We start from the raw sequence: 14,092 nt of genomic DNA on the forward strand, positions 1-14,092 counted from the left end.
CAAGCTTCTCATGAGACAATGCCTTTGTGAAAAGATCTGCAAGGTTGTCCTGTGTTGGCACATAAGCCTAGTTGATCTCTCCTTATGAGAGCCTCTCCCTGACATAGTGGTAATGCACCTCAATGTGCTTTGTGCGAGCATGAAAAACTGGGTTCCTCGCACTTGCCAATGCGCTATGACTATCAATGTAGATAGTGTTGGCAGTGTCCTCTCCAACACCCAAATCAGCCATAAGGCGTCTGAGCCATACACACTCAATTGTAGCTGTGAAGACTGCCTTGTACTCATCCTCACAACTCGAAGTGGCCACAGTAGGTTGCTTCTTGCTCAACCATGATATACATGAATTGCCAAGCATGAAACAAAAACCACTTGTGGACACTCGTGTGTCAAAAAAACCAGCCCAATTTGAGTCCAAAAAATCATGTAAGTCTGGCGGCAATGATCCCCCCTTGGGATAAAACAAGCCAAGGTGTAAAGTGACACTAAGGTAGCGGAAAATTCTCTTGACAGCCTGCCAATGCTTAGACCCTGGGCTATGCATGAATCTGCTGACCTGTGAGACTGCAAACTGAATATCTGGCCTCGTGTTGCATACATAAATGAGGCAGCCAGCAGCAGTTTGGTAAAGAGTGACATCAACAAGATCGCCTGCATCATGTAGACTCAACTTCAAACCTGTTTCCATGGGAGTGGCAATAGGTTTGCAATCCTCAAGTCCAAACTTACATAGCGCTGTCTCTATGTAACTTTTCTGACACAAGGCAATACCACCATCACATTACTTAAACTGTATACCCAAGTAATGATGCAACAGCCCCAAATCTTTCATCTTGAAAGTATCATTCAAATCAGCCTTAAATTCAGCAATATGTCTCTCATTTGGTCCAGTGATCAGCAAATCATCAACATAAAGAACCACAATGAGAAATGCATTATCCTCACGCTTTACATACAATGTGCTTTCTGTTGGACTGTTACGAAAGCCTTGTTTGACCAAATGAGTGTCAACTTTCTCATACCAAGCATGAGGAGTTTTCTTTAACCCATACAAAGCCTTCTTACATCTGCACACTTTGTCCTCTTGTCCTTTTATGACACAAACGCGAGGCTGCGCTACATAAACTTCCTCAAATATGTCACCATTCAAGAAAGCAGTAACAATGTATGATTGATGTACATCCCAACCAAAATGAGCTGCCAATGCACATAGAAAATGCACAATAGTCATACGACAAGTGGGAGAAAAACTCTCTTCATAATCTATGCCTTTTGGCTGTGCATAACCCTTTGCAACAAGTCGAGCCTTATGGCGATCAATCTCACCATCCGGCTTGCGTTTCAACTTGTAAACCCACTTCGTACCAATGGCCTTTTTAACAGGAGGAAAATCACATAAAGTCCATGTGTCATTTTCTATGAGTGCATCATACTCTGATTGCATGGCAGCCATCCAATTTTCTGAATTCATGTAAGTGAGACACAACCAAAGCATAACAATCTGATGCATAAGATGCATGGCCAGAGCCTGAACGAGTACGACTAGACAAAGTTTCATCCAATTTACTGTCACGTAAAATGTGCACCAGCCATTTTGTCATACCTCTAGCTTGCTCATTTTCAGCCCTTTCCTCATCAAGTACATCATGTACATCTGCACCAATAATAGACTGATCTATACCATTTTCACAAACCCCCATAGGCTGTACATTTGCCTCATTGGAACTTACATTCATATTTCCACCACTAAAAAGAGGCAACAAGTGTCATAAATGTCCCGTGAGTTTAAATTACTGTCTCTAGTACATGACAGCAAGGGCTGAACAGAATCTTCCACAAACACTACATCCCGAGAAACCAGAATACGTTTTGTTTGCGGATGATACAACCTGTAACCTTTTCTTTCAGCACTATAACCAACAAAAATACATTTGACAGCCTTATCATCCAATTTTCTGCACTGTGTTTGTGGCACCAAAGCATATGCCAAACAACCAAAAACACGCATGTGCTCAATAGAAGGCTTTCTATCATGCCATGCTTCGTATGGAGTAATAGACTGCAAAGCTTTCGTAGGACACCTGTTAAGTACATAAGTGGCACACATGATGGCCTGATGCCAAAAAGAATGCGGCAAAGCTTGACTTTTGACCATACATCGTGCCATTTCCGTCAGTGACCTGTTTTTCCTCTCAGCAACGCCATCTTGTTGAGGTGTATAAGGCACTGTACATTGGTGTTTTATCCCACGACTAGCCAGAAATGCATTAAATTCATGAGACATATACTCCCCCCCTCGATCGGAATGGAGGGTGCCCATAGTACATTTCGAGACATTTTCAGTCATAGACAGAAATTCTTTGAAGCACATAAAAGCTTCGGACTTCGCTTTAAGCGGAAATACCCATGCATGCCTGGAGTGATCCTCAATGAAAGTCACGAAGTACAGGTAATTTCCCAAGGACGGAGTTTGCATGGGCCCACAAACATCACTATGCATGAGTTGCAACCTGCATGTGGCCCGAACTGGAACATCCTTTGGAAACTTAGAATGCTGCATCTTACCCAAAATACAGCCTTCACAAACATGTTTGACAGGTGCTTCAAGAGGCGGCAAAGAAGCAACCATATCAAACTTCTGCAAACGCAGGAAACTGGAAAAATTCAGATGACCAAAACGTGCATGCCAAAGTTTTGCATCTGAAATAGCCCTTGAATCTACAACAACATTTGCAAAATTTTGTCCACACTTGTCGTACAAAGTGAGCTTATACAGCCCACGGCACAAAAGCCCAGATGCAACAATTTCATTACCAAAGCTGAGATCATGAACTATACATCTGTCATCCACAAATTTGACTACAAGTGGAAGTCTAGCAAGTGCGGATACAGACAAGAGATTCTTCTTGATCCCAGGGAAATAAAGTGCATCAACAAGTGTGAAGGAATTGCCATTAGCAGCAGTGAGCACAATCTTTCCAACTCCCTAAACTGGATAAGAGGCGTTGTTGGCACAAGTGACTGAATTTCCATGAGGAACAAACTCGAGAGAGGTAAAACAATTCACGATGTGAGGTAATGTGCTTTGTAGCACCACTGTCGAAATACCACACATGTGAATCTGCATCAATTGACAAGCATGCATTATGGACAATAGGATTGTAAGTGCACTCTACGCTAAAAGCCCATTCTGCATCAACATCAGCAACACAGTCTCCTTTCACAGAAGACTCAACAATGGCTGCATTTTTAGTGGAACCAGCATTTGCAGTGGAACCACCCTCTTTCTTCTTAGCCTCTTTAGCCTTCAACTAAGGACACGACTTGATCAAGTGATCATTGGCTTTACAATAATGGCAACGCATCTTCTTTTTTCCCTTATCACCAAAATTTCCAGACGAATTGCTGCCAGCAGAATCATTAGGAATATAATTTTTTCCACTCGCAGCACAACCATAAGAAGTGGCTGCATTGCTGTTACCACCCTTTCTTTGAGAAGCAATAGAAGCCTGTTCAGCTGCACGCTGTCTAGTCCTGTTTTTTTTGGAAAGTGACTCTTGCAACAGCAATGTGCATAATGCATCAAACTTGAAAACTTCTGGATTTCCTTGGGTCATAAGTCTCCAAGTACTAGCAAAAGTCTGGTAAGAATCTGGTAAGGCATCAAGAACAGTCTGCACAAGGGAACCGTCTGAAATAACTTCACCTGCAGAAATAAGTTTCTCATTGATATCCTTGACACTAGCAAGGAAAGTGTCCATATCATCTTCCTCATGCATAATCTTTGACTCCAACTCTTTACGCAGCAAAGGAATTTTAGCCTCATTGCGGCCTTCATAAAGACTTGCTAGAATATCCCAAGCCTGTTTTGCAGATTTTGCTGAACGGATGTGAGGAACAATGGTGCGCTTCACAGACAACGCAATCAATGCATGAGCCTGCGCATCCTTAACATCCCAACGAGCTTGTTCTGCCGTAGGCAAAACAACTCTAACAGCTGCAATCCTTGCAACAAGACCTGCAACATCCTCAACATCGCCTACATCCTCAGAACCAGGACGTACATCAATGCCCTGCACAATGTTCCAGACACCCTTTGATGCAAGAACATGTTGCATCATATAAGCCCACATTGGGTACTTAACCCCATCCAACGTGTCCTCAATAGCAAACATCTTGAACACATCTGTGTTGTTGTTGTCAGCCATGGTAAATGTTGCACCTGATGTGAAAACTGCCCGAAAATAGGAGAAACGGAGCGGAAACAACCTGTGCTATATAGCACAAACCATAGAAGACTATAAGGCACCTGTTATGCAGAAAACGACATTGACAGAAATTTTGCACAAAATGACGAAATAGCCTGTGCAGTACTGCCTGTAGTGGAAACAGAGGCCGAAATGGGCCCAAATCAAAATTCTGAGCAGACCAAGCTCCTTGAGCTTACCCAAAATATTTGTCAACCTGCGAACGCTTGCCAAAGCTCACTGAAATTTGAGAAAGTGAGCAGGCGTGTGCTGGAGCAGCTGACGACTAAGCCCGGGAGGACGTGACCTGCTCTGATACCAAATGTTGGAATTAGGGTTGCAGAGAAACACACACAGCTTGGAGAAGATGAAGGAAGCTCAAGGCACACAATAGAGAGTGTTTTACTTAGTGTGAAATGGAAATATAGATATCCCTAGAGTGATGGGCGTATGTACAATGCACGGGGGAAAAAACCTCCTAAGGAGGGAAAAAATGTCCCGACGGTCCTAGTGTGTTCACACACATCACTACCACATGTATATGGTAACAACCCTTGTGTTGTTGCACATTGTGACGTAGAGTACACTCCCACGTGACCCTCTTAATCCCTCTCTCTTGTTGATGTACTTGTGAAGTGTGTGTATGTGTGTGGGCGGGTGCTCTAAAACTAAGATCGCATGGACCCGCTAGCCTTTTTATTTTTCTCGATAGGCCAATGAGGATCATTATGTTTCTTGGTAGACAAACCGGGAAAAGAAAAAATCCCAGTGGGGTTTTTGTGGATTGTTATGTCACCACTCACTGCCTTAAATGTGATCACATAAATTGTTATTATGTGAACATGATAATAACACATTGTGATCACACGAAGTTTCACATGATCACCAAAGAACGAGAGCCTCTCACATACATCTTTTGAGCGGTTGGGGGGGGGGGGGGGGGGGGGGGGGGGGGGTCGTCAATATATGTACAACCTAGATACATCACATGCATTCAAGGACTATTTATGAGATCCGATTAGCTGTGATATTTTGACCAATAAATAGGACCCTTTTCCAACTCACTCTGTAAATTTTTCTTCAACACCCTTCTATGTTTGAAAATGTGAAAAATTTTAAAATAAAGAAATCCCTAGTTTTGAACCCACATGAGAGGCTTTTTTATAATTGTAGTGACCCCCTCCCAAGGACATGCATGAGTGTCTTGCTTTGAATCGTGATGCGCCACAGGCAATACCCACTGGTGCTTCACACTCTATCCATTGTCTTTCACCTACTCATTGTGGTGTAGAAAATGGTCTTGCATAAACAATGTGTCATGGGCCTCATTGTCCGAAATATAGAAACAAGTGGTCTTATGAATCTCACCCACCACTCAACACACAAAAGAGACTTGAACAGGTATGGGTACATGACTTGATCTCATTTTGTAGCTTTCATGCACAGTGTTTGAAAGGTTCACTGCAAAAACCACAATTTCATCCGAAAGGTTCTACAAATACACTTTTAATTGCTCTACTTGCCAGCTATGTTTGATGAGAGTTGACTAACTTACTATCAAACTAGGATGTGGAACTCTTGGGGCTTACTTGCTCAACAATAAGATCTTTTGTTTTCTTGGTTAGGCCTTTGTTCCATTCACCTTCTCTGTGTTCAACACCAAGCAAAAAAAACAAACACCCTCAACATCAAGAAAAAACCTTCACATTCACCAAAGAGGATTTTTAGCACTTCTCACTTGGATAAAGTGCAAACCTTTTAATGCCATATTGTTTGCAAGCTTCAAGTACATACACACTTCCTTTCATGAAAGGTTGGGCTTTGGACACGATAGAGGCTCCCAAAGGTCTTTTAAGCTTGGAAATGTGTACCTAGATGAAAAGCATAAAGAGTTAACATGTTTATTAGTGCAAACTAGTGCAACCTGCGGCTTCGCCCCCCCTCTCTCTCTCTCTCTCTCTCTCTCTCTACGTCAACTATGTTCCCGAACTGCAGGCGACACCCATCGAATGCAGGAGAGGTTGACGCGTGGCAAAGGGGGGGGGGGGGGGGGGGGGGGGGGGGCGGAATTCGCTCCCCCTTTATCTATTAGTATAGATAAGGAAACAGCAAGCGCATGACTACCCATTTTTTCCTATTATTTTCTCACGCATTTAATTGAACGCTTCCTGGAACAGAGAAGCTGCACACAATATTCACAGTTGCAAGTATTTTGATTTTTTTAAGTTCACACAAAGCTCAAAGAGTATAAGAAGATATTTATGTTCGAATGTTCTTGTTGAAATCTTTGAAGAATTTTTTTTTGCAAACAAAAGAACCAACATCACACGTGGTAGACAATACTTTAAGCACACATTGCTTTAAGCACTATGAAGCATTGAAAAGTAGTGGAGAAAATTATACAGCACTTGGAGAAGTGCTTGAAGCATTGAAAAAAAATTTAAAGCATTAACAAGTAGGAAGAAGCACTCATAAGTAGTAGTAGTAAGTACTCTGAGGCACTCTAAAGCACTTTGAGAAATTTTAAATCTCTTCAAAGCACTGAGAATGATTGTAAACCACTTTGAAGCACTATGAGGGACTCCAAAGAACTTGGAAGAGGTTTGATCAAACACTATTAAGCAATGTTACGCGCTCTCAGGCACCATGTAGAAGCATTGTGGAGCAGCATGAAGCACTTCAAAGCACTATATAAAGAATTTCAAAGTAGATGGAGCCATTGTGAAGCACTGTGAAGAATAAATAGGGAGTTTTGAATGCTTGGACTCGCATCCGTTTAATGATACTCTCCCAACAGTATACTCCGTGGAGAAAGGTCGGTTGAAAGTCATTCTCTCCCGCGCCTTATTGTTCCCTAAAGTTAACCCTTTTTGAATCCTCGAAGAAAGTGGTGTCCAAGATGTGCAAGAAACACAACATAATGACATTGCTAAAAGAGTGTGGAAATGAAGGTTGATTGCAAGTCCGCCTTGAAATAAGGGAGCTACCACATGGACTTCTTTGCACACATGATCCACCCTTTTGTAGGGAAATCGGTCTCTCGGCCTTAAGATTTAACGGTATTTTTTAAGCTGCACTGTTGAATTGTGTATGAAGTCCTACTATTACGTGTCTAAGACAGCGGCTTGGAAAACCAAGGGCTTTTCTCGCTCTCGTGAGTTTCCAAATGTATGTGCGCGCCCATAAATTGGTATCTGAGTAATAGATGCTTTAGGAATGAAAGGAGATCATGAACTTTGAAGTGAAAGCTTTTGATTGGTCAAGCGGAAATGGTTCCTATATGACTTTTCTCTATCTAGTGATGGATTAAATTTTAGTCTTCGACAAGATGTAAGTTCTTAGCTAGACACATTGTGATCACAAGAAATTTCACATGATCACGTGATTATTAAATCCCTTCTGTCATGACGGTGTTTGCGATGGTCACCTTGCATTAGATACCATTAGCAAGAAAGTATTGCAAGTTGGATTTGTCTAGCCTAGCGTACATTAGGATGTACATCATTGGTGTAAAACATGCCAAGAGTGTCAAAAAACTGGTGACAGGCGATGCACTTATGAGACAAAAACTCATATACTTTCGTATGGACCTTTTGAAAAGTGCGATATTGCTTCTATTAACCCAACACCTAGACTATCTCCGAGGTAGTGTGGCCATTTTAAGACACTCAAGAAAGTGCGTGATATGACCTACAAACTCTTAGTATTTGTGCAATCTTGCATTCATTCTCAGCATTCATTCAATATCTCATGTAAGTCATTTACAAAAATGCTTACATAAAGACAACAACGTTATTGATCGGTAGATTTTCCGTGATTTCATTGAACCTCTAACCTAATTGCATGAGCCTGAGTCTATTTGTTGCGAGTATCATGGTCTATGTACATGTCATCCATGTATGTCGACAAGCATTAATCAAGTGGAAAGATAGACTTGAGGAAGATAGCACTTGGGAAAACATTAGCGTTCTTAAGATGAAATTTTCCACTTTTGTATTGTAGGACATAAATGCTTCTAAAAGGAGGAGTAATGTCAAGAAAAGGGCCAGAGGTCAGGGCCAGACTCAAAGGCTCAAAGGTACCTTTATAGAGGGCAATCGATGGGTAGAGAATTAGAGTTCTAGCTCCCTTTGATCTTAGACTCCACATGCTCTTTCCAAACACACCTTCTCCGTTGAGCCTTCATGTAGGCATCACACAATGCAAAGAGTGAGAGCCTCTCACACGCATCTTGGAAGGGGGGGGGGGGGGGGGGGGGGGGGAGATTCACTATATGTACACCATAGATACATCGCATGCTTTCAAGGACTAGTTATAAAACCCCTTAGCTGTGATTTTTTCACCAATAAATAGGACACTTTCCTAACTCAATCTATAATTTTTTCTTGAATACCCTTCTATATTTGAAAATGTGAAATAATATAGAATATTATTTATTTTAAAATTGTAGTGACCCCCTCCCCAAGACATGCATGCAGTCCCATTGCATGTATCTATTTATACTACCTACCTTGACTTCCCACAGCACAGAATTGATTGTCTTATTGTTAGCTCCATTAAGAAAGGCCACCACACTTGAAGCGTATGGAGGTTCTAGCCATCACGTTACAATTTCTCTTGTGTGATGTCCCTCTTCATTAATGTGCCAACACCATGTTTGCTCTTCCTTTCCATACCTAGGTTTAAAGATATCGTGCTCATGTCATCTCAATAGTAGTAAAATTGAAGATTTTAGCAACAAAAGAACATTGAGTGTCTTGCTTTAGATTGTGATGCGGCATAGGTAATACCCAGTGGTTCTTCACGTTCTATTCACTGCCTTTCACCTACTCATTGTGGATCGAGTAGAAAATGGTGTTGTATAAACAATGTGTCATGGGTCTTATCATCCGAAATATAGAAATGGGTGGTCTTATGAATCTCACCCGCCACTTAGCACACAAAAGAGATTTGAATAGGTTTGGTTACCTAGCTTGATCTCATTTTTCACCTTGAATGCATTATTTTTGAATGGTTCACTGCAAAACCCACAATCTCATCTGGAAAGTTCCACAAATATTCTTTTTAATCGATCTACTTGCCTCTTGCTCTTGTAGCATAGAGAATTAACATGTCTATTAGTGCAAATCTGGCAACCGCAAAGCGCATAACCATCCATGTTGTCTAATAATTCCCTTTCATACATTTGATTGAAGGTTTTCTTAGAGTCCACGGGTTGCATACAATATTCACAATTGGAAGTCTTGTGATCTTTAAAATTGCACACAGATCTCAAAGAGTATGAGGGAGATATTTATGTCCGGATGTGCTTGCTGAAATCTTAGATGAAAATGCTTTTGTAAACAAAAGAATCAACATCACACATGCAGGTAGACACTACTTCAAGCACACATTGCTTTAAGCACTGAGAAGTAGTGGAGAAAATTATAGAGCACTTGGAGAAGTAGCTGAAAGCACTTAAAAGAACATTGAAGCATCAAGAAGTAGTACCAAGCACTCAAAAGGAGCCGTAAGTACTCCGAGGCACTCTAAAGCACTTTCAAGCGCTGCGAAGCACTTTGAGAGACATTTTGAATAAATTCAAAGCACTCGAAATGATTGTAAACCACCTATGAGGCACTCCAAAGCACTTGGAAGAATTTTGAAGCACTATTAAGTAGTGTTACGCACTCTTTGGCACCATGTAGAAGCACTATGGAGCAGGATGAAGCACTATATATGAAGCATTTCAAATTAGTTGGAAGCACTATGAAGAACAAATCAGAAGTTTTGAATGCTCGGACTGGCATCTGCTTAATGAAGGTCCCCCCACCACTATATTCATATAAGGTCGGACAACAATTTGAAACTCATTCTCTCCCCCGACTTATTGTTCCCTAAAATTGACTAACTCTCTTTGAAGCCTCGAACAAAGTGATGTCGGAGACACCTCTTTTTGGAACCACCACTTGACCATCCTTCATTCTAGCTTAGGAGATGCGTTGGGGGGTAGTGAGGTGCAAGAAACATGCCACAGTGACATTGCTGAAAGAGTGTGCGGTCTGCAGGCCCTGTGGAAATAATGGAGCTACCGCACGGACTTCTTTGCACACGTGATCTACCCCTGATCTGTTGGGAAATCGCCTACGCGTAATTATTTTACCCCATCGCTAGGAGGAAATGACTTTTACCCCATCTCTAGGAGGAATAAATTTGAGTCTCCGACAGTGGGTGAGGGGATCCACAAGTTCTTAGCCTCTGGAGTCTGGACCCAATATATATATATATATATATATAAAAGCTGTCGCCTGTAATTTCTTGTGTGAAAAGTTAAAACATTGTCTCTCTGCAAAATGAAGAGACAGCGTTTGATGGAGGGCGAGGCGCAGCAACTGCAAAACATAACAACGGCCACTTCACCACCGAGAATAATAACTGCAGCGCTCCCACATTCGACCTCATCCTCATCACCTTCAACTCCCATCATTCAACAACGTGCAGGTCATGACCATATCTTCCTGTCTGAAGATCTTCTAGTCTACGAGTTGCTCCCGAGTCTCCCCATTAGAGAGTTGCTTCGCCTGCGTGCAGTTCATCCCTCCTTCACCCACGCCATTGCAACACTCTTCGGCCCAAGCCTTAATCCTCAGCCCAAGCCGTAAGTTATTATACTCTTGCATTGCAGTTTACTACAGATAAGTGCAGTCCAGGTTATTAACGCTAACTCTCTCTCTCTCTCTCCCTCTCCCTCTCTCTCTCTCTCTCTCTCTCTCTCTCTCTCTCTCTCTCTCTCTCTCTCTCTCTCTCTCTCTCTCTCGTCACGCGTTTCTCTCAAAGATATAGATGCTGGCAGGCCCATATTGCACCTGCCCTGGTTTTACTGCATGGTTGATACTGCAACCCAAGGTACCCTCCGTCGTCCTCAATATGACACCGTAGCATTTGACCCAGGCTGCAATACATGGCACTGGTTACCACACCCGGCACATCGCTCCTTGAACAAAGATTTGCATCCCAGTCGTGTCCAGCCCATCTGCAGTTTGGGGAGTTTGGTCTGCTGGGAGTACATTCTTGATCATAGGCCATTTACAAGTGTCCACTTTTTAATCCTCAGCAACCCCTTTACCGGTGACAAGGTGACTTTGCCACTCTCTACAAGGAGGTACGTTATGAGTGGATTTGGAGGTGAATTGCGTTTGGAACAAAGTAATGAGACTGGTCGAATTAGCATCATTTGTGTATCACCTCGGGAGCCTGCGCATGTGATCATAGATCGATACACGCCTACTGACCCAATGTGCCAGCAATTGGTGCTCAAAGGCCATTGCATACAGAATGTACTATAGACATCCATACCGTTGCACAATAACATTCCCCATGTCTGTTACTACCATCAAGGCACACTTGCAACCTTTTATCACATGCACCATCACATCTTGCCGGAGTTGTCTCTGTATGAAGGATCACATTGGCGCCAAGTGCGCATGCCCGACGACTTTACCAATTCACAGAAAAGCATGCTAGATGCCAGGTATGAAGTGCTTCAAATGGATGCCGAAATCCTGCTTTCGGTATTTAAGCGAAATCCAACGTGCAAGAAAAGTCGAGTTTTTGTGTACAAGTACGACTTTGAGCATGGAAGGTGGTTGCGCGTCTTTGACGACTATACTCTCATAGTCTCTATCCCTTATTGGCGAAACTCAGAGTTCATAGACTTGCATGCTGTTGCACGAGCTAACATCCTGGTGCTCTCTATCGACGATCAAATAATCCTTTGCAACCTTGTTTCAAACACTTGGAGGTCGTTGCCCCCTTGCTACAATCCTACAACTGGAGCAAGAATTCCTATTGTCAAGGTGGCATGTGCTCTAGATCCTACATACAGAATAGAGCCGGTGGCATGTGCAAAAGAATCTTCAAAGGAGTAGAGCCCATTAGTAATTTCAAACTTAAAGTTGTTTTTGTTTGGTACTAGCTACTATAGCTCTTGTAGGTATTTTGATAATTCTGACTTGTACACTAGCTTTTTTGTTTTGTTTTGGCCTATCTACAATGTAAGGCTTAATTTGTCCTTGTGGTTTGCCTTGATGTATCCAATGTTGTAATCATATTTAGAAATAGATTTTGGTCTAGACTATATGTCTAGTTGCTAACTGAATTAAAGATGGTAAGTGATGTACGTACTAGTTAAGTATGCTGAGTTTTTTGGACAAATGACTTGGTTGTATGCACATATATTACAAGAAAATATTGTGCCTTGGTTAAACTAATTATATAGAGTTTATCTATGGCCTTCAAGATTATTGACAAGATAAACTAAAAATAATAGGTATCTCTCATGTTGAAGATTCACTGGCCGCACGCACTTCAAATAAGCGTTTCTACATCCAATCTTCCCAATGTTGAGACCTAGAGATTAGAAGAGGGGGGAAAAGGTCCTAATGATAGATAAAAAATAGACGTCTCCATTTTTCTATGAGGCGTTTGTAATTAAGCTAAGATAAGATAAGATAACCAAAAATATGGAAAGACAGGTTATATGAGATCATAACGTTCCTTGAAATAGAGAGAAATCTAGATGGAGTTTTCACAACAAAAAGAGCTTAAATTTGAGCCCGAAAGATCGTCCATGATCAAAAAACAAACGTCTATATTTTTCCTTGAGAGTCTTTTTGGGATCAAAGAATGGAACTCAAAGAAAAGAAGTTGCCAATGCGACACAATAATTGCATGGGCTTTTTCTTTGGACAATAATCTCTCTAGTGGAGAGATTTAAAATATATAAGAAAAAGACATCCTTACAAACAATCCATGCTCAGAGTGAGCCATGGAAACCAAGAATTATTGGGGGATCCATTGGCTAACAAGGGAACTACCATGCCACTACCATAATACGAGAGAATATAGATCTAAAGAAAACACCCACAAGGAATTAGAGGAGAGTATATTAATGCAATATGGGGGGAGCTTCACAGCTCCATCACCAAAAAAAGGAGTCTCCACCAATTGCACACTCATGTGTCTCCCTTTGAACGGAGTTAGTTGTGCGAGGAGCTGCAGCCACCAATAGGAATCCAAAATTGGGTAGTGTATCTTGGCAGACGATGGTGCAACTAAAAATTTCTAGAGCTAGCAGTGGATCTAAGCCAAGCCAAGGTTGTATATAGGTGCATATATGCCAAAGCACAATAGCAAGTATGAGGGGTCAGTACAGCGAAGGGTATCAAGAGTTGCATGGTTTTTTGGATTCATAAGTTTTTTTTGCGTTGGAGGTAATAGAAGAGATAATAGGAACGGCAATGGTGTGTCATCAATATACGTGTGGCAAGCGGATATATATTCGCTACTTGTTGGGGGTCCCATCGTTGCAATAGCTCCAATGACCAACAAAATTATCAATCCAGAGGGATGAGCTACCCGGTTAGGGCATGGAAACACTCACATGGTTAGTGAGCTAATCGTGGCAACACAAACGGTTAACTCTACGAGGTGAGCTTCTCGGCCTATGGAGGAGCTAAGCCGCAATGAAGGGCAATCTCCATATCCACTTCTCTTCACCTCTAATCAACCCAATCACACACACTACGATTGCAAGACGCACACAACACTAATCCTATCATGCAACACACTACTCGTAAGCACACACACATAGTGTTGGAATTAGGGTTGCAGAGAAACACACACATTTTGGAGAAGATGATGGAAGCTCAAGGCACACAATAGAGAATTTGTTACTTAGTGTGAAATGGAAAGATAGATAGCCCTAGAGTGATGGGCGTATATACAATGCACGGGGAAAAAAACCTCCTAAAGAGGAAAAAAATGCCCCTACGGTCCTAGTGTGTTCACACACATCACTACCACAT

General features: G+C 41.9%; 1 pseudogene; it reads left to right on the forward strand.

Moving 5' to 3' along the window:
• Nucleotides 1-10,579: 10,579 nt before the first annotated feature.
• On the forward strand, nt 10,580-12,154 carry LOC147435519 (uncharacterized; annotated as a pseudogene).
• Nucleotides 12,155-14,092: the final 1,938 nt, after the last annotated feature.

Source organism: Adiantum capillus-veneris, chromosome 18 (genome assembly GCF_014529385.1).
Source record: "Adiantum capillus-veneris isolate H3 chromosome 18, ASM1452938v2, whole genome shotgun sequence".
Classification (NCBI taxonomy): domain Eukaryota; kingdom Viridiplantae; phylum Streptophyta; class Polypodiopsida; order Polypodiales; family Pteridaceae; genus Adiantum; species Adiantum capillus-veneris.